This window comes from Lepidothrix coronata, unplaced genomic scaffold, assembly GCF_001604755.1.
Source record: "Lepidothrix coronata isolate B3197 unplaced genomic scaffold, Lepidothrix_coronata-1.0 Scaffold30, whole genome shotgun sequence".
In the NCBI taxonomy this organism is placed as follows: domain Eukaryota; kingdom Metazoa; phylum Chordata; class Aves; order Passeriformes; family Pipridae; genus Lepidothrix; species Lepidothrix coronata.
The window spans coordinates 1,363,164-1,384,851 of record NW_016690210.1 but is presented as its reverse complement, the minus strand read 5'-3'; the positions used below and the strand labels follow the sequence as shown (position 1 = coordinate 1,384,851).

At 43.3% G+C, this 21,688-nt stretch overlaps 1 long non-coding RNA gene across 1 annotated transcript; it reads left to right on the top strand.

Moving 5' to 3' along the window:
• Nucleotides 1–398: 398 nt before the first annotated feature.
• LOC108495322 lies at nt 399–8,984 on the top strand. The gene is made up of 4 exons (XR_001874069.1): nt 399–496; nt 2,243–2,307; nt 5,679–5,896; nt 8,883–8,984. It is a non-coding gene; the product is annotated as an uncharacterized LOC108495322 (long non-coding RNA).
• The last annotated feature ends 12,704 nt before the right edge of the window (nt 8,985–21,688 follow it).

The following is a 21,688-nucleotide window of genomic DNA, read 5'->3' as shown; positions in this document are numbered from 1 at the left end:
GGGAACAATCCACTTGCTTGTGCTGCCTGCACGGTGCATAATGAAAATATTTTACTGGGAGTTTTGCATGAAATGCAGATTTTTGTGTGAAAGGACACAAAATAATATTTTTTCAGTGGTGAGTTTCAAACTTTCAGCTTCTGATTCTGTCTTGCTTAGACATGTATCTTACACAACACATGATTATAATTTTTGGGTAGAAGTTTTAGAATTATCCAAAGTGATTTAAGAGGAACAGCAAAGGAAAAAATGTTTTTTTTATTCTCCTTTTCCTACTGTCTAGCATGCAAAGAAATAAAATCAACCAGGCAGCTGCACACCTCTGACTTCATAATTGCTGGAAGTGAGTTCTTCTGCTTACCTAATACTGAGCTTCCATTTCCAAACACTTGTGGTTATCCATGATTCCTGGCCTTAGTGAAATCAGTGACAAAATGCTAACTAGCTACAGTGCTACTGGATCCAATATTGATGGCAAACACTTAGGCTCCAGATGGTTAGGAAGATTTCCATTTTCCATGTGCATTATTTCCATATTTTTTAGATTCACAGACATATTTTGCTTTAATCTGTGGTATTTGTTTTGTTGTGATAGCAGACAGTAAATCGTGCCTTAAAACTGATGCTTTCAAAGCCCTGAGACCAGCTTTAGAAATGTTTCATAAGGTTCTCTGTATGTTTGTTTAGTGTTTGTTTAGCTTTAAAACTGCTTATATGGGCTCTGTAACATGGGAGGTCAAGCCAGGAAGGTTATGCTGCTTGCTGAGTCACCACTGAACAGACAGGGGCCTTCCTTAATTTCATAGAATCATAGAATCCTAGAGTGGTTTGGGTTGGAAGGGACCTTAAAGATCATTTAGTTCCAACCCCCCGCCATGGGCAGGGAACCTTCCACTGGACCAGCTTGCTCAGAGCCCCATCCAAGCTGGAATGATTGACAGCAATTTTTACCTCATCAAACCATATTTGGTTAATTTATTTTGGTGTCTTCTTCTTCATGCCTTTACAATAAAACAGGCCAAATTAGATGCATTTCTCCTGAGGGAGAAAAGGTTGGTTTTCCTGGGTATGTGATACAAACCTGAACAAGCATTTGTCCATATGCTGCTTGGAAAAGTTAAGTCAGCATCCAGCTGCAAGGGGAGCATGTTAAATGCTATTAGTTTAGCTGGAGAAACAGCTGCAAGGCCCACCTGGCCAAAAATGCTTCCCTCTCCTTGCAAGTGCACGGCGTGAGCGTGGCCCCACACTCGGGAATGTCGGCAGGGCGAGGCATCGGGAGCTGGGAGTTTTCCCTCATTAGCAAACAGTTCTGCTGCTGTAAAGCCAAGAAAGAGGAGATGGAGGGGGAGGATGGAGAAGAGCAGTGCCCCCGAAGGGAGGGATGCCAGGCAATAACAGGAAGAACAATTCCAGGGTTTAACTGAAGTGGCAAGACCCGGGAAGAGGACGAGACAGCAGCACGGAGGGCTTGTTGCTCCTAATTTGCAAGAGGCTTTATTCCATGAGCTGGGAGGGTACCTGCCTGGGGAGGCAGGCAAGGAAATGGCATCCTCAGCATGTCAGTCATGAGGCAGGGAGTCATCAGCAGGGTGCTTTTAAGCAACTTGCCTCTCTTTGCAACCTTTAGCAGCCTCATCTAGGCACCGTGGCAGAGACTGGAGGGACGTGACAACCGTGCTGATGAGGGGATGGTTGTGGTTGTGATGATTGGGAGGTTCAGTGGTGAGATGTTTCCCATCAGTGTGCAGGTGGCTGGTGATGCTCCTGGCTGCTGTCTGGGGAGGGGTGCTCTGCTCCCCTTCCAAGTTTAGAGAGGTGGCCAAATACAAAAGAAATTAAACATCAAAAAAGCACGTCGGGAGAATCCAAGATAAGCTAACAAAAGCCAGGGAATTCAGGGCTACTTCCAGTTAATGCTGTGATTTTTACCAGCCTGGGGAGAACAGGGAAAAAGGTAGTCCCAAGGTCACTTCAAGTCACGGGGCTTTGTGAAGCATTGCTACTGTTAGCAGAGGAGTTGAGCTGGCAGAGGGGAGCTGCAGAGGTACAGGCCTATAAAATGCATTATTAAAGAAAATCTGAACGAAATGGCAACCAGAATGGAAAATAGCAAATAATACTTACAGCATTAGAAATTCATTTCAGTTTTATGGACTATAGCTTGGGTATAAATATAAAGCACTGCATTAAAATTCATGATAACAGATTATAGTCTTCTCCCCTATCTGTTCCTCTGCAGACATTGTGCTTGCAAGAGAGCTCAGCCCAGCAACTTAGGGACAGGGCTGACAATTCATGTGGCAGGTATTGGTGGCTCCCTCCATTCCCCACTTCAAAGGTAGCCAACAGGTAGCACCACCAAGCCCAAGGACAGCCATCCAGACAGTTCAGCCTGACATCAGGAGACAAACTGCTGCAGGTGCTGAGCGATGCTGAGAGGAGCTGTGCTGATGCCTGACAGGAAGGGAGATGGAGGCAAATGCCTTTCTCCACCTGAACTTCATCTGTCACTGCCAGTTTTTGATCTCCTACAGTCTTAATTAATTATTTTCTACAACTGTAATGCGTTCTAATTCTCTTTAAGATTATTCCAGCTGAACTGGACACATATCTACGTGAAACAGAAGTAGCAGTGGCATAGCTAAGATTTTGTCACAATTTTCCTTTTAATACAGCTTTATTAATCTCCTTGCTGTGTTGCTACTGGAGGTTTTTTGGGACTGTGTCCTGTGTGAGAGATAGGGATTGCTTTCTATTTCCCACAGTTTTCTGGAGAGCATCGTTAAAACTGTCAGGGTGGGATGGGAATGGATGATGTTACTCTGTATGTGGAAGTTAGGGATGGATGTAGATATGATTTGTTGCTGCATTTCCTGTGGCTCCAAGTTTGAGGAGCAATTACTGTTCCTAACATGTAAGGATGATGGGGGAAACATGTTCAGCAGCCTCTGATGGGACATCATTTTTCAGTCAGTTGACAGATTTGAAAAACTTGCCTGAGGTATTTATTATGTTTGAACAATATTGTAAAACACCTTTGATATCCAAACTTCATGATTGCTGGCCTGAGCTCCAGGTTCATGTGATGTTTCTTGTGAAGCTGATATGCAACACAGAGCTACTTTGCATTATAATACTCTTTGATTTAGCGGTGTGAGCAAAGTGCTGCTGTGGGGAATACCTGAGCTGAGGAGTTATCTGAGTTTTCTTTTTTTCTCCAAAAAAAGACAGGGTTCTTCAAAAGACAGTGAACATTTTGTAGTGAACATTTCATAAGACATGAACAGTATTGGCATTGTGATCCAGACAGGCAGGGAAAACTCACGGTTCTGATTATCCTGGATTAGGGCATGGATGTGTAAACTGGAGAACAGAGTCACAACAAGGAAGTACCAGCATTGCCCCCATAAATACCTGGGGGTATTTATGTATTTATATGTCCTGTCGAATGCAAAAAACAAAGACATATTTGCTTTCCTCAGCCACAGCAGCAGGTGCTGCTCAGCACAGGTAGAGCGAGTTGATATTTAAAATTAATTGCTGTTGCTGTTCTAGTGAGGGTCACAGGGACCTCCCAACCTGATCTTTCATGAAGGCACCTCAGGGTGTGGAATCTCCCTCCCTGGAGATGTTCCAGAACTCTCTGGACACAAACCTGTGCCACGTGCTCTGGGATGACCCTGCTCAAGTGGGGAGGTTGGACCAGATGACCCACTGTGCTCCCTTCCAACCTGACCCATCCTGTGATTCTGTGACTCTCAGTGGCTGTCAGCCCAAGGGAACTACCAGGAGTTATTTCTTTTTTAACTAGCAGGCCACTGAGGGTCTCTGGAAAGGAAGGTAACTCTCTCCTACCTATGCATGATGTGCCTGCATGAAGCTTTGTGTCTTTGAATTAGAGTTTGATGTGATAAACTCGTATCGATCCGTGTCAGTTCATGCATTTTATTTGCTCCGTTCAGTGAGGAAACCTCTAATGGTCTCCAGTTTTGTTAGGGTTTTATGTTATGTTATGTTTAATATCATAAATAAAAATAGTTAGTCCTGTTCATCAGCAGTATAACCTTGGAATGAACTGCCTGGAGGACCTGAGCTCCACGTGGGTGGACAGCACCGTGTCGAGGAAGAGCACGTGCAACTGGAAATGTTAGCACTGGCTCCCTGGCTGGCTGTGCAGCTGGGTGCATTCTACACTGCACAAAGGTCCTTTCTGGGAGAGGGAAAAAGGGATGAGTTCATCATTCAGGGGGTGCATTCAGCAGCACACAATCCCCACTGAGTCACTCTGAAGTGGATGGCAGGGCAGGAAATCACAGCTGTGGGCAGCGAGTGCCTCCCGTGCAGTCATCAAACGCTCCCCCCCCGCTGCCAGAAACAGCCACCCACAACAGGAGCAAGGGGAGGTTTTTACCATCTATTTTCTCTGGGTCTGCGTGGCTGAAACAAGCCCAGTATTTCTACCCCCTGTAGCTGCACAGAGAGCTTCTTAAAAACAATGACATGAGCAGTGTCTGCCCAGTGTAGTGACAGCTCCTGTAGGCAGTGATCAGACAGCAGCAACAGCAGTGGGATGTATGAATTGCCCAAATTAATCTTTTGGGTCAATTTGAAGCCTAAAGTTGGGAAAGGCTAACGTAGCTAATTTCACTGCTAATCAATTTAGCAGAAACCTCCAGTTAATACAGTTGTGTATTAATCCTAAATAATTTCCTTGGACTTTCCCGAGGGCCTCCACTGTGATGATCTTTAATGCTGAAAGCTCTGATTTTCTCCCCTTCACTTCCTACTTTGAATCTGCAATTCTGCATTTTCGGAACAAAACTCTGCAGCATGCAGAACACTGATGATACAAAGCAGGATAAAATAAATTAAATTAATTGCAGTATAGATAGTGCAGTGGATACTGCATTAGTTTATTTCTTTTCATGTTTAATTCTAAAAAAATCCCTCTACTGCCATTATCTGATTATTTTTCTCTGGATGGTACTTTGCAGTCTTTCTTCAGATTTCTACTCTAGTTTTCTGGGCCTGCACAATTTAAGGAAAGCCTTGATTATAGTCTTATAAATAAAGTAAATGTATTTGAGGACAGGAGTGGGGATAAAATAGTAAATACAGCAAATTCTACAGTAGGGGCAGTAATTGGATGCCTTGTCAGGGCATTGTCTGGGTCAATCATCTGGATGTGGAGGGGAAAAGCTGAGAGAATCCATTCCATTCATATATGAATTTCTAATGACTGGATGTCGTAATTAATGCTGTGGTCCAGTAGACAAGGTGGTGTTTGGAAAAGACTTCTTAGACCATCAAGTCCACCCTGTGCCCGATCCCCACCTTGTCCCCCAGCCCAGAGCACTGAGTGACAAGTCCAGTCCTTCCTTGGACACCTCCAGGGATGGGGACTCCACCACCTCCCTGGGCAGCCTCTTCCAGTGCTTAACAACCCTTTCAGTGAAGAAATTCCTCCTGATGTCCCACCTGGAGCTTCCCCTGGTACATCTTGAGGCCTGTCACTGGGAGAGGAGGCCGATCCCCACCTTGCCACAACCTCCCTTGGGGTATGAGCAGAAATGTGAACACGTATAGCTTTGCTATCTCCCATATGCTTTTTCAGTGTTATGCAGGAATGGGTAGAGAAAGAGAGAAAATTAATTTTCTGGATGTTTGTTTTGAAGGAATTGAGATCACCTGTCAGCCTGATGAAACAGCTGATGAATCAGAACTGGAAGTTTAAAGGGAAGGATGAAGTATTCTGTCCTCCCATATTACAGAAGTGGACTAAATCCAAGTTAAAAAAGGGCTGGAGAACCCAATGCAGCACAAAGCAAGCCTTGCAAATATTGCAGCCTGGGAGATTTCTCTTTGGATGATCAGACAGGAACAGGACAGGATGGTATGCACACACACTCTGAGCCTTAAATCCTCTCTTTTAATCTTTATCAGACACAACTATTTCTAGGGAATGAAGGCACTTGGTACAAAGGGAAGGGTGACATGACAGGAATACTTGTAAGCAGAAGCTGTCATGTGTTTTTGATCATTTTGCCGCTGTAAAGAACATCTTGATGCATCTTGTCTTTCAAGAAATAACCGTAGTTGTGTCTCTCATTCTGTCTAGTTACTTGTTAATGCTCACTTCTGCAGACCTCTGTGTTTTCCAGCTGCTACAGATGGGATAAGCTGTGGTGCCAGGCAGCCTTTCCATGTTCTGGGCTTTCCCGTGTGGAACAAGAGAATGTATTGAGCTATAAATGGGAACACAACACAGTGCTATATGGGAGACAACAGGGTGGGATTGTGGGGATGTTGGAGAGGTATTTATTTATGAAGTCGCAGAAAGTGAAGTTGCAGAAACAAGCAATTTTTCATTTTTTTTTTTTTTTTTATTACCCAGTAGTTCTGGAGTCTTTAAGAAAACCAGCATAAATCAGTGTGTTCATCAATCCAGCAAGCAGTTTTTTATAAACATGTCAGATGGTGACCAAAATGTGTTCAATTGCAAATGCACCCAAGGAAGCAAGAACACACCTACAAAATACACCACAGGCACCATCTGTCTTTATTTAGGAAGTGCAGTCTTCCCACTTCTTCCCCTTTCCTTTCCACTCCCTTCCTCTTCAAATGGCTTCCAGCTATCATACTGTCCTTGTATAAAGCTCTTGAGTTCTCTCAACAGGTTTCAGGGCAACAACAACAACAAAAGCCTTATTTCTTTTTTCTCCCTTATCATTGTTTATGTGAAGTCATTTGGCTGCTGAAATGAAATGTCCACCATTCTCATGCTGTAAATTCCCTTTTCCCTGGTAGGGAAGTGAGCTGTGGGAGACAAGGATCACAGACAATATTGCTTAGAATGCTTATTATTCATTAAGCTGTTACTGGTGATCAAAACAAGCCGTTATTATTAATGGCAAATAACTATTCACGTGGCACATTCACTCTCACAGTTCACTTGCACAGTCATGGATCATACAGCTCCCAGCTGGAGCAGCAGCTTTGAGGCCATTTGCTCAGAAGCAGAGGGTTGTACTGATGTCCTGGTGGCTCCTGTGTGCAACTGACCTTTAACAAATGCAGCAAACACTTGGTTCTGTGTTTATCAACTCTTGAAGGTTCAAGAGGATCATTAGTTCTCCTGGGCTTATCAGTTCTCAGGAAGCTTTCACTCTTTACCTTCTCTTTTTGGCATGCTGTTGTCTTGCAGCTTCTTCTTCCATCTAAATTTATAGGTACCTGCAGTACCCACTCACATGAAAAGGGCCTTTATGATGCTGAAGATTTACATTGTAAAGTTTACTGTGTGTATTTTATTAACATTAAGAGGCAATACATTAATGACATGCAAGTAAAAAGAAGTAGTGGTAGTTATCACATCCATCCATCACTTATGCCAAAGACTGCTGCAATGAGGAGCATAAGCTCACAAAACATCCCTTCAAGCTGTGCCATGTCAGTTAAGTTTCTGCAGGTTTGCAGTGCAAGATCAACCCCCTGACTGCTTTCTGCAAGAGACTGGAACTGTTCTGGATGAAATGGTCAGAGCAAACAGACCCACCATTATGTCAGCACTTTTCTCCTTCCTCGTTTTTAAAGGTTAAAATATAAGAATTGATGTGAAAAGCCTGGCATAAGCCATAACATCCTCCCTACCTTGATGATACTCAAATACTGAAAGTTTGAAAAAAAATTGTAACTACACAAAAATACAGTGTCTTTATCCTCTGTTTATTATGGAGCGAGGACTAGTTTTGCATCTATACCACTCCCAAACCTTTTTCCCCTGTACTTGGCACGGGTGAGGCTGCACTTGAATCCTGTGTTCAGTTTTGGGTCTCTCCCTACAGCAAAGACATTGAGGTGCTGGAGTGTGTCCAGAGAAGGGCCACAGAACTGGGGAAGGGACTGGAGCACAAGTTTGATGAGGAGCAGCTGAGGGAGCTGGGGGTGTTTAGCCTGGAGAAAAGTAGGCTCAGGGGAGACCTTGTTTTCTACAACTACCTGACAGGAGGTTGTGTCTCTTTTCTCCCAGGAAACAAGTGTCGTGACAGGATGAAATGACATCAAGTTGCACCAGGGGAGGTTCAGATTGGATATTAGAGGAAATTTCTTCATGGAAGGGGTTGTCAGGCTTTGGAACAAGCTGCACAGGGAAGTGGTGAAGTCACCATCCCTGGAATTGTTCAAAGAACCTGTGGATATGGCACTTGAGGACAGGATTTAGTGGTGGTGGTGGTGGTGGTGGTGCTCAGTTGATGGTTGGACTTGATGATCTTAGAAGTATTTTCCAACCTTAACATTTCTATAATTCTATGATTCTAAACAACTTCATATAATACATAAAGCTCCTTTCTATTTGAAACTACTTTTCCAAACATCTCTGTCTTGGTTGGACTTTCTCAGCAAGAAGACCAGGGGAATTAGGGTGGTTCTAATGTTTAAAACCAGTGAGACAAGACCAATGGTGTGACTTTCCACAGCAGAAACACTGCACAAGGTCAGAAAAAGCTGGTTAAAGGAGGAGGTGACTCTCTGATCTGGACAAGTCAGGCAAGGGAGAAGCAGCCCTAGATGACCTTAACTGCACCCCAAGCCATCCTCAAGATTATTGAGGAAACTGAGGGCAGGGAAAGTATCACAATGTTCATCTTTTGTCTTGACATCTACAGTGAAGAGGGCTTTGCTGGCTGACCCTGCAAAGTACATACACAATGGGCTTTCTCTGAGAAGGTAAATATAAACTTTATCTTGAAAGATAAACTTAGTGCCAGAGCATGTTTTGGATTGCAGGGGTAGGGAAAGATGCGCTTGTTTTTTGATGTTGGAGTCTGCACACCTCTGGGTGGATGCCAGTAGCCCTTTTTCTCTGGTTTTTCATCTAGGAAGAAAACCAGAAAGGGCAAATGAAGAGGCACTGCTGGAGTGTTACCAGAAAAGGAGAAACAGAAGAGCACATTTATCTACAAAAGACAACATGAAGGGCTGAGAAGGTGGTGGTACCTGGCATTAAAGTCACCCATTTAAGCCTGGGAAAACATGTCCTTATGGCACATATCTGAGTAGCTGCTATGTTTTATGAACACTGAAAGACATGACTTGTATCATATGTTTTCCCTGAGGTTTGTGTGACTACTCAAACAACATATGTTTCACTGTCCTTGTTCATCACCAGAACATCTTGACAGAATGATGGTCTCTAAATCATTCAGTTCTTTCTCCTGTTACTCTGTTACATGGGACATGTACTCTGAAGTTTTAGAGTCACAGAATCACAGAATCACAGAATCATAGGAACTGGTCAGGTTGGAAGGGACCACAGTGGCTCATCTGGTCCAACCTCCCTGCTCCAGCAAGGTCATCCCAGAACACATGGCACAGGATTGTGTCCAGATGGTTCTGGAATATCTCCAGTGAGGGAGACTTCACACCCTCTCTGGGCAATCTGTTCCATTGTGTGATCAACCCACAGCAAAGAAGTTCTTCCTCATGTCCAGGTGGAACTTCCTGGGCATCAGTTCCTGCCCGTTCCTCTCGTGCCATTGCTGGGCCCCCCCGAGCAGAGCCTGGTCCATCCTCTGCCCCCTCCCTGCAGACCCTCCAGACCTGGGGGAGGTCCCCTCTCAGTGTCTGCTCTGGAGGCTGAACAGCCCCAGCTCCCTCAGTCTTTCCTGCTCTCAGAAATGCTCCATCCCTTTGGCATCTTTGTAGCCTTTACTGGACCTGCTCCAGGAGCTCCATGTCCCTCCTCTCCTGAGGAGCCCAGAATTGGACACAGCACTCCAGATGTGCCTCACAGGGCTGAGTAGAGGGGCAGGATCGCCTCCCTGACCTGCTGGAAATGAATATGAAAGCCCCTGTTGTTCTTTTAAGTTTTTTCCTGCAGTGTGCTTGCACACCCACGAGTGCTCTTGAATAGACTGGCTCAGAAGAGAAGGTTGTGCCTGTGCATATACATCATGATGCATATACATTATCTCCCTGCGCCTTTGTTACAATATCCACACCTTTCAAGTGACATTTGTCACCTCCTTGGCAGGGTGGGAAGAGAGAAAAGGTCAGAATTAAACAGGAAACATTTTCATTTTTTGAACATTTTCTTCTTTCAGAAGAGGATAAGTGCACCCAGAAGACCTGCAGAGAAATACAGGAGAACCAGAGGACCACAAAAAGTTACAGTGATGGCCATACACTTTTCTGTTTCATTTTCTCTTCCTGCCTGCCAAACCAGTAATTAAGCACATCTTCTTCACCACAGAATCACAGAATGGTTTGGGTTGGAAGGGACTCTGAATATCATCCAGTTCCAACCTCCCTGCCATGGGCAGGGACACTTTCCACTAGACCAGGTTGCTCAGAGGCCCATCCAACCTGGTCTTTATTTGGCAGAAAACCAGGGATGGGCCACCCACAGCTTTTCTGGGCAACCTGTTCCAGGGCCTCACCACCCTCACAGTAAAGAATTATTTCCTAATATCTCATCTAAACCTACTGCCTTTAACTTTGAAGCCATTCTCCCTTGTTCTGTCACTCCAGGCCCTTGTAAATCGTCTCTCTCCATCTTTCTTGTAGGCTCCCTTCAGGTACTGGAAGGCCACAATTAGGTCACCCTGCAGCCTTTTCTTTTCCAGGCTGAACTTATGCTCAGACTAGCAAGGAAAGATGTTCATTCAATTCCAAACTAATTTCCTGGTACAATTTATTATTGTTAATACTGTTGTTACAAGACCACCAGAAATTAAGCAGTTCACATAAAGCCCTGGAACTCAACAAACAGTGGGTTTTGTGCTCTTTTCCAGGTCCTTGATTCCCAAGCCATTTACATGAGATTTCAATGCACTCTCATTTCCTGAGACCCACCTCTTCACAATCATTTACATTCTCCTCCAACAAGCCATACCATTGTGAGGCTTGCAGAAGTCTTGTTCCCTTACGAGCAAGTCCTTGTTTGTTGACATTCAGCCTGTGGAATTGGCTATGCTACTCTGCTAAACTGGTTTTTCTAGTGAGTAAAGTCCTTTGGCTTCACTAGATTCAAAATCTTCCTGAGTCTTTCCCTATCTTTTCAGTTTGACATTGCTGCTCTTCACAGATTTCCAGAAGTCTCCCAGAGGTCTGTCCTCCTCAAGGGAGATCTTGGTATGTTTTCACTGCTTCCCCAGCCAGCTCCTCATCTCTAGCTAACACCAGTGTTGCATGTTCTATCAGCAACGCTGGGAGACAATTTAGTAGTTGGAAATGTTCTAGTGCTGATCCTTCCTCATGGGACACATTGCCCTGTGACAGGGACCTGCCCTAGCCTGTTGTCCAGCCAGTTTCTCCTTCAAAAAGCCTTCTTCCCTTAATGGAGTCCACTCCCTGCAAGTGTCCCCAAAACACAGAGCCACCATGTCTCTGCAACGTGCCTTGCTTGGGCCAGAGAACTACCACGTTATGCAGTTTTAATTTTTGATTTATCTTGGTCCTTAGAAGATGAACCACAGAATTGTAACAGCGTTGCTTGTAAGGGACATCTGGTGTTTAACACTCAGCCTGGTGTCCAACACAGCAAATAAAGCCCAGCTGCTGCTGAGCCAGTTGCTCCTTGGTTGGTACCAATGCACAGGGTTATTCCATCCCCAGCTTATAAGGGGCCTACAAGGAAGCAGAGAGGGACTCTTCATTGGGAACTGTAGTGACAGGGAAGGAGGGAATGAATCATAGAATGGCTTGAAACTGGAAGAGAGTGGTTTTAGATTAGATGTTAAGAAGAAATTCTTTACTGTGAGGGTGGTGAGGCACTAGAACAGGTTGCCCAGAGAAGTTGTGAATGCCTCATCCCTGGAAGTGTTCATGGCAAGGTTGGATAGGGCTTAAAGAAACCTGGTCTAGTGGGTGCCTCTGCCCATGGCAGGGGTTTGAAACTGGATATCTTTAAGGTCCCTTCCAACCCAAACCATTCTGTGATTCTATGATTTCTCCCCTGCCCACACAGCCCTCCTGTGGATGGGTTGGCAGGGAGGTGGAAGAGGAAGAGTTCCACATCGGCTGCATCCCTCAGAAAACCACTCTCCCCTGGACCAGACTGTTGAAGGTATTTCTGTGCCTGAGAGTTTGGCACTCTGAGCTGGTGTCTCCTGTGCTCTGGGGAGCACAGGGTTCCTGGGATGTGTTATCCCTGCACACGGTAGGAGCTGAGGGAGCAGATGGGCTACCCAGCTCTGATGTTTGTGCTATCAATAGTTCCTGGGAAATTCATCTGTTAGTGAGCAAAACGTGGCTTTTCCATTGTTCTGTGGGTAATACACTCTATTGATCAGATCTCTCCACTAAAGCACTGGTAAAATATCTAGTGACATGTCTGAGAGAGGAGTGCCTGGTGCCTGTGGTCCCTCCTATGTTGGACTGAAATGCCCTCTGCAGTCAGAAAACCTAAAGCACTTTTGACAGCTGAACACAGTCCATAGCAGCTCTTTCAAAAATGTTTGGGGTGTGTGTCTTCTTGTGATTCTATGAAAAGATCACGAGCAGCTTTTCTAATGAAGCCTTTGTTTTGGATGAAGTGTGTTGTATAATAAAGCTGAAAATAGTTAGTTGTTTTTTTTTTTTTTCTGGGTCAGCTGTCTGTCATTTCTGATGGTTTCCATATTTCTGCTGATTCCTCTGAGAATACTGAAATTATAGAAAGCATGCCATATGAATAAACAGATCAGTCAGGTTGCTTTCATTAAATATTTAAGGGGTCGACTTACCACAGGCTCTGTAACTTTTTCTGCTACTGTTCTCTACACTTCCCTGCCTTTGGTTCCTCCTTTTCTTTCTTTAGCCAGCAAGGGTAAGGGATCCCCTCCACTCCCCTCCACTTCCTCTGCTAATGGAAATCTACCTTCCCACCCCTCCTCCAGTCAAGGTGTTGCTCAAAACACCCATCTAGAAATTTTCATCTCAGTTTAAAAAATCTCAGTTTCTGTCCAAACCCCTTCCCATCCTCAGCTCTTTCTCTGTATCCTCATTTCCTGGTACACAGTTCTCACGTAAACAATCCATTCTGGCTTTGTTGTTATCTGGAATAAAAGTCCTGTATGTCTATAAAACTGTACTCTGAGGTTCAAATTCTGCACAGTGGCCTCTGTACAAAGACCTGCATAAAGGTTTCATGAAAAAAGCGACACCAGAGTACAGAAATATATTTTTGACTATGGCTCAGTCTTCTGAGTGAATAGAAATGAAAGAATAAATGCCAAAGATGATGTGTATGAAACTACAGTACTTAAGATACTGTTAAAAATAATAGGTGAGGGCTGAGTAATATGTGTTCTTGTCTTATATGGGTTATTCTACACAGAGGATGTGAAATGCTGGGCAGCGATGTCATGATTCCACAGAGAAGAAAACAGGGATTTTATTTTTAACAGCGCTGCCTCTCGATCCATTTCTGATCATGTCAGGAGTTCCAAGAGGGCTGCAGACCCATGTGGTGACAAACAGCCTGGCAAAACCCTGCTGGTGCCTATTGTGGAGCAGGAATAGATGCAGGTGTCTATTTGGAAACACGGAGCTCGTGTAGCGCCTTTCAAGTCTCTGTCCCTGCTCCCGGGGAAGTTGTCCTCATGCCCCATTTGAGAGGTGGCCTCATGCTGCTGGAGGAAGAAATGCAAGCTGAGAGAAAGAAAGTCAGAGTCTGCCCTTTCAGAAATGCTGCTGCATCGGGCCTTGAGCCTACAGTTTCCGTTTAGGAATAAATGCTGGGGAAACCAAAGGATTTCTTCACCAGTAAGAACCAGGTGATCTGGCCCACGACAAAATTGATTTGTCTGATTCAGGAGGTACCACAAAGACTATGTATATAATATATTAAATATAATATATTATATTACTAAACTTATGTCTGGCATGATTTCCTGAAATCTTATTTCTAGGGAAACAAAGGCTGCAAAAGTGAAGATGAAGGAACCTGTGAAGATTTCTTAAGTGAAACTTAGAACAGAGTCAATATGATTGATTTTACAGGACATTTATACATAAAATATAAAAAGGCATATTTTGTTCCAAATGTGATTTGTAAGTGGAGCACAACCTCAGTTTTCTCATTGTGGAGCATCTGCCCTTTGCTATTTCAATAGATTGTCTAGACTGAAATTTCAATCAGACCAACCTGAAAGTGCTTCAAAAAGATTAATGGAGTCCTGTGGTTGTGTCTAAGAAGTTGACTGCAAATTTCAAAATGCGTTTCATTTTTAGATGCAGACACCAACACCTTTCCTAAGGTTGCCACCAATTATCATAGAGAAACTGGTGCAATAGTTCTTCTTCCTAAAATCAGCAGGTCTTGAGGATAGAGGTGTTCATGAAATAGCATTCAAGAGCCTTAATTAGCACCATGACTGCATTTTCACAGAATCACAGAATATTCTGAGTTGGAAGGGACCCACAAGAATCATCAAGTCTGACTCTTTTTTGATGATAGTGAAGTTGATATCCTTATTGCCACACCATCCATATTCTGTTCTTCCAAGTCAGTAGTACATGGGATCCTTTAAAATCCAAAGGAACAAGTTTGCTGTCTTTTTTTTTTTATTTGACTACAAGTTCTTTCTTACTAACTCTTGATTATATCTCTCTTACTCCTTAATTTTTGACATTGTTCATATCTTGTTTTGAAATACTTGGATTTTCCACACTTAATTCCTAGAACTCCTCCCACTACTTTCAAGTCTAAGCATATTTAAATGGAGGCATTCATCCAATGATATAATCACTATAGTTAATTGAAATGGATGTATTTTTAAGATTGCTGTGAAATACAAAAGTTTGAAATATTAAAAACCCCAGAGCATTTTCTATATTTTTTTTTTTGGTGAACATTTCTGTCCATTACCCAGACCCTCTGGGGGGTAATTTTGAATTCCTTACAATTTTGATGGGGAAAAAAAAAAAGAAACAACTTAGGCTGTAGATATTATTTTAAGTGACAGTGTTTTCTGTCTTTCTAACAACCCCCCTATTTGCAATTCAGTGGTGGTATGGATCATCAGCTTTCACTTTTTGCACAGCAGACTGCAAAACAGCTACTCTGTGTATTGAACACTGAAAATTCAAGCTGGTGATTGTTTTTATAGAGAACTTCATTCTGGGAATGAACCTACCCACTGGATATTTCTAGTTCCCCTAATATAGTTCACAATTCCACTACTTTCCTATTAGGTATCCAGTGGCTTTGGGTTCCATTTACTGCTTCCTTCTGCAAACACAAAAAGGCTCCATCATTCTCTTCCCCATTCACGTGTCTCAGGCTTTAGTTCTTGTCTTAACTTTCTTTAGTTCTTAAACTTACCTTGCTTTAGTTCTTGTCTTAACTTTCTCAGGGTATACAGCAAGGTCTCAATTTTCTCATTAAAATGCCCCTTTAGTTTTTTAAAATAGCTTTCATTCACTGAGTGACAATATTTTAAAGCATTTACCTGAATATATACTAAGAACATGTATTTCAGAGGGATATAGGAATTCAGCAAATTGGGATGCAAACAATAAATCAAATTCTTATAACCTCTATCCCACCTTATCAACCACTGTTGTGTTTTCATTTTTTAAGAGGTTAATATACATGACTGTGTACATATACATATATTAAACCATAGAATAGTTTGGGCTGGAGGGGATCTTGAATGAAATGAACATCATCAGCTGGTTTGTTCCATGTTCTCATGATGGCAAATATTAGCATTCTCTTGAGTTTGGTCTGGAAGGGTTACATGGCCTCTATGAATGTCTTTTGGGAGCTCAAAAACTCAAGGAGTTCTGAATGAGCCTTGTTGATACCTTATTTTACCCGATTCACCTTTCCTTATTTTAAGGCACTTTTAATCACCTTGTTTAATGCACTACAGTAAAATTCTTGCAGAGTATACAGATTTTTTTTCCCCCAAATTTCTACCAGCACTTACTAGTGTACCAAAATTTCCATGTTAACTTATTCTTGTAACTTTAACTTGCATATTTATCAAATGCACTTCAGAACTAATCAAATACTGTCCAAGTGAGCATCCCACATCTTCAGTTGGAGCAAACATGCCCAATCTTTATGCTCTTTCTGAAGGAACAAGAAAATGTGTCAGGCCTCAGTTTCCTCTGCTTGTATATCTGCAAAATTCAAACAGCAGAACCAATCAAACTGTCTGCTGAATTTTGTAATATTATTCTTCCATTTCTTAGCATTTACCTTTAAATTAAAGGGAGGTACACTGAGTAAAGTAGTTCAAAGCTAACTCAAATATTGGAAGCCCGCTGTGTCTCTTCTTTTCCTCAAATTACAGATAAAGTAGCTTTCTAAACAGCTCCACTCACTGAAAAAATTGAAATCAGATATCCCTACAATGTGTTTCACTTGATAATGAGCATATCCCATCTGAAGGACAATGCACGTTCACATTCACATTTTCCCAGTTTATACTGTTTTCTGCTATTTTGTTCTAATGCCAGAAATAATGTAGATAAATTGGGGGTATGACTGATTTAAAAGCCTTTGTGTTACAAGAACACATCTGAGGAGGTGGGGTATAATATATAATAATACATATGGTCCATATATATATATATATATATATATATATATTTGGACAAGATTCTGTTCCTCTATGAATTGGCTGCTTCTTTTAAGGGTAGACATCAGGGTCTTGAGGGTGATAAAAGACCTGAGTGGCCCTGACTGGCCTAATCTTGGACCCCCACCCTGTGTCCACGGGCACGGACATCAAAATTCAGCCCTACAATCAGGTGATGTAAAAACCTTTCACAATAAGGACCAAAAGTTTTTGTCATTTGCTGACACTGGCAAATGTTAATTTTATAACCATCACGAGTAACCAAAACAGTGCAAACTGCTTTAGTTGAAATATTCCCTGTTGTTATTCCTGTGGCACCCAGAGGTTTAGATCAGGGCCCTGCCAGGGCAGTGTTCTCTCCATGAACATCCAGTGGGAGAATGCCTGGCTCTGAGGCATTATATGCTGAGTAATGAAAGGCTGAGGAAAGGGAAAATCATCACCTTTGCAGGGAAGGAACACCAAGATATGAAAGGTCAAATTGATGCCAATCAGAATTATAGAGACTGAGCTGATCCAGCGTGAGGAAGCACGAGATGAACTTTTCATTCCTTCTTGGAACTCTTTATAATAGTGGGGTCAGTTGTTTTTTTGTTTAGGTGGTGTTTTTTGTGGGGTTTTTTGTTTGTTTTGTTTTTAAGATTCATACCTTAGTTCTCTAGATTATGGAGCTGGTTAGAATATGGAAATGGAGATGCTGGAGGAAATGGGAGAGACCAGAATATGATAAAGTCCTTCCTCAATCCTGGGTGGCTGTACAGCTGGGGGACTTTGCTGCTGGGAGCACAGGATTGATTTCAGGTCCGCAAGCTTAAAGAAAGCCCTTGAGGGAACAGATTTGTTGCATTTATTCTATTTTTTTTTCCCTACTTTAAGCAGATTTGGGTTAAGACAGTGTTTGTTCCTGATTTGGCAGAAAACCTGGGATGACTGTCAGCTTTTTCCTGAACATGGCAAGGCCTGTCTGTGACATAGTGTATCAAAACTGAAATGGCAGTAACCTGCATCCCTGGGAGGTTTGAGACATTTGCTTTCTCTGCATGTTTTTGGTTGCAAGGCTGGGGTTAAGGATACTCTGCATTGTTTCCTTTGGCAGACTCACGTCACAGAGAAAAACAGGTTTCTCAGACCCTTGTACTCTTAAAAACCTTCCAGAAAACTCACTAGTGCACACAGAAATATCTCTGAATGGTGCACAACTATCACCTTTTAAGGTTCATTCAACCATCACTCAAATACTTAGATATTAAATCCCTCTAAGCTTTCTCCTAAACCTTCACTGTTCATAAAGTTTCTACTGAAGATCTTCCATTGCCCTGTTTGGCCCTTCCCTTCACTCCTGTCCTGGCTCAGATTAGGAGTTACTTACAGGCACAAGTCAGCCAGTAGCTTGCCTTTCTAGCTCAGGATAATGGCAAGGCACTGTTGGTGCTAGAGCAGACAGAGTTGGGAATTCCTACATCTAAACCTGGAAAACTGTCTGCAGCTGCAGCAGGATAAAATTGGAGTCAGGTCTGGTGCATTGATGGTGGTTCACAAAGAGTTGTGAACATTAAAGGTTCCTGTGCACAAGAAGATCATTCTTTTCTTGCATGGAGAGCAGGAAAAAGGGTAGCTTCAACTAACAGCTGGTGGTGATGCCTTCTCGTGTTTGGGATATACTTCCTCTGCCTTTTACAGAAGCAGAGTAATACAAATAACTCATTTTGGCAAAGATTTCTGAAGAAAAAGCCCTGTTTCTCACCTCAGAACAATGAGTCAAGCTGAGCCCTGCAGAAAGGACAGAGATGTTGGGGAAAGAGCCTCGAGCTGACCTTCCCAAGCCCTGTCACAGTTGAGATGATCCTACTGGGACTCGGCAAGACACGACTAATGCCTGACTGGGTGTAGCTCCTCCTGCTGTCCCATCATGGCTCTTGCCACTGGAGATGGCCTTGGAAAATGTGCTGGCTGAGGGAGGAAGGCTCAATTGGCAGGTGCTGCAGAGGAGCTGCTTTACCTGCTGCCTGGACTGGGGCTGTCTGGGGCAAGAAATGAGTGCAATTCTCTGCTGCCATCAGTCCTGCACTACCGGCTCGATGGAGTGACAATGGGGGCCAGAGCCAGGAGCTGATGGCTGAAAAATCACCCCAGAGGCTGCCTTTAGCTTTTGTGTGGCCTCTGGGCAGCCTGGCATCATTCACCAGGGCTTTGATGGTTGTTTTCAGTAATGCTACTCCTTCCCCGAGGTCTCTTCTGACCCCACAACCCGGTCACTGCTCAGTCTGTGACCCTGGAGCTTTTTGTCTTTTTTTAGGCATCCTGCATTTTCTAATGAGAAGAGAAAGCTCTGTTGGCTTGGTGGATTCACAGCTTGAGTCACTGCCATCGCATCGGCTTGTTCTTTCCACGAGCACTAAATTCACTTTAAAAACAGCCAAAGAGTTTTATGAGAAAAGCCAGCCTTTTCATAGGTGTGCCAATATACAGAAACAGTTATTTCCCATCTGGGATCTCTCTCTATGGTATGTATACATAATTTTATAACTCATCAACTTTAATAGGTGCCCAAGAATGCCAAAAATAGGACCATAAATTTGTAGGAGATAAAACATTTTCACAGAAAAAGAAAATTCCAACAAGATAAGCAAGGTTTGGGATGTTCTGGCACCCACTTGAAAAAGATATTAAAAAGCCCAATCCTGTCTTTTATTTTATGACTGTGTATAGGAAAGCTGAAAAATTCCCAACTTCCAGTAAAAGATAAAAGATTAAAAATATACTTCTCTCCATTTCGTAGAAAACTGCTCTGTTAAATCTAAAATTTAAATCATAGTGTTTGATTATCAGTGCTCACCAAGAGGATTACAGAGCAGTCATTAAATCTTATTACAAAGCGAAGTGCAGAAAGTAATTGCACATATTTGTAAGTAGCTTAGAATTGATTAAAAATGCATAAAGAAAAACTGGAAAGTTTTCTGCAGGCTCAAGGCTGCTAACCCCTCTGGGTAAACACACATCAGCTCATCCCACCAGGAACCTCCTCTGCTTCCTCCCAGTGTGGCAAGAGGAGGATTTCTCCCTGTTTTAAGGACAAGGACTCTGTGATCATTGGAACTGCTGTGAGCTATAGGAGATAGGGAAGGCCTGCAGTCATGTTAAAGTTAGGAAGCTTTAGGAGAAGTTTAATTTAAGCTGTTCCTCGGGCTAAGCCTTTCCTTCCCCACCCCCATCCTCCACTGAAGGCTGCTTTAAGGCTGCATTTTCAAAGCAGTGTATGGGGAATTAAGTGCTCCAGTTCCATGGATGTTAATGTGATTTTGTGAGCAAATATCCTCTACTCCAGCACGGCTGAGGCTCTGCTCTTCTCTGAGGGTTTGTATATTCCTTGCAAGCAAAGGACCTGTGCCAAAGCACAGTGACTTCAGAAGCAAATTAACTCTGTGTAAGTTAGAGGCACAGGGGGTTTTTTAGTGTTTACTTGTTTGGTTGGTTGGGCTGGTGGGTGAGGCAGATTTTCCCTGCAGGGGCTGAGCAGGAGGTTGGGCTGGGTGAGGTGAGAAAGACATCGAGGTGCTGGAGTGTGTCCAGAGAACAATGGAGGTGGGGAAGGGTCTGGAGAGTAAATCATATGAGGAATGGCTGAGGGAGCTGGGATTATTTAGCCTGGAGAAAAGGAGGCTCAGTGGGGACATTGCTTTCTACAACTCCCCAAAGGAAGGTGGAGCCAGCTGGGGGTCGGCCTCTTCTCCCAGGCCAGTAGTGGCAGGATGAGCAGGCATAGCCAAAAACCTGTGCCAGGGGAAATTCAGGTTGGGAATCAGGAAGAATTTCTTCCTGGAAAGGGTTGTCAGGCTTTGGAAGGTGCTGCCCAGGGAGGTTTGGAGTCCCCACCCCTGGAGGTGTCCCAGGAAGGCCTGGTCGTGGCACTCAGTGCTCTGGGCTGGGGCACAAGGTGGGGATGGGGCACAGGGTGGATCCATGATCTTGGAGGTTTTTTCCAACCTAAATGATTCTGTGAATCTGAGGCGATGGAGTAGCTTAAACACCCCTCTGCACTCCCTTTTGCTCGGCTCTGCGATGGTGTGGCCCCAACAAGTCAGCCTTTGCCTAAGCCTTGACAAATTCAGCACAGAACACAATGCGAGGAGGAGTCTGATCCTCGGCAAGCCAGGTCTCAGCATGCGACTTGTTATTTTTAACTTTCCATTTAAGCTGCTCACACATCTTCTCTGCCAGTGTTCAGAATATTCCTGAAATGCTGCATTGTGTCGTGGTTTGCCTTTCTTTTTGGATTCATGTTTTTCTCTCCACAAGACTGGTAGGTTGTGTTTAGTAGGAACGGAGGTTTTCCCTACTTTCTGCTTTTTTTTTTTCTCTTTTTATAAACAGTGCTTTCTCTGGCATAAATCATAATCATAATAAAATATTATTTTTCCCATTGGACCCAGACTTTTCAGGGAGAGATCAGTGCCAGTGCACAGGAAGAGAAGGGATGTACCTTTTCCACCATCACTCTCTTACCACCCAGTGGCTGGACAGTGACAGAGCTGGGACTGGTGTCTTGAACCTCTGGGATTGAGGCAGAAAGAGTAATGGCCTTGAAGCTGATGAATCCACAAGGTAACCTGCAGTGCAGTTTCTCTGGAGTCACCTCTTTGATCCAACTCCCAGAGCCAAGGCAGTTTGGTTATGCCCTGCTCTACCCATTTCTGGGGGTGTCATAGCAAGGGCACGTTGGGTTTCTAATTACCAGTCCCATATTGATCAATTCACAACATTTCACCTTATTTTCCTGTCTCGGCTCTGACAATCATGTGAGTACAGAACTGGAGAGATTACAAAAGATTTTGCTGTTCTGTATTCATTTAGAACATCTATAAGGGCTTTTGAATAATCTTTATTTGTAACTAGGAGAAAAATGCACATTTTGTCAATTTATCTTCAACTCACTGCATGGGACTTGACCTGGGTAGCTGTCCTTCATATTAATACAAACTTAGGAACTAAAGCACTACATAATGAGTTGAGAATATATCTCTCAAAGTTTACTATTGATTTACTGCCGTAACATTTCTGAGAATTACCCACTGCATAATCTATGGAACCAAATGATTTCTCTGCTAGGTTGC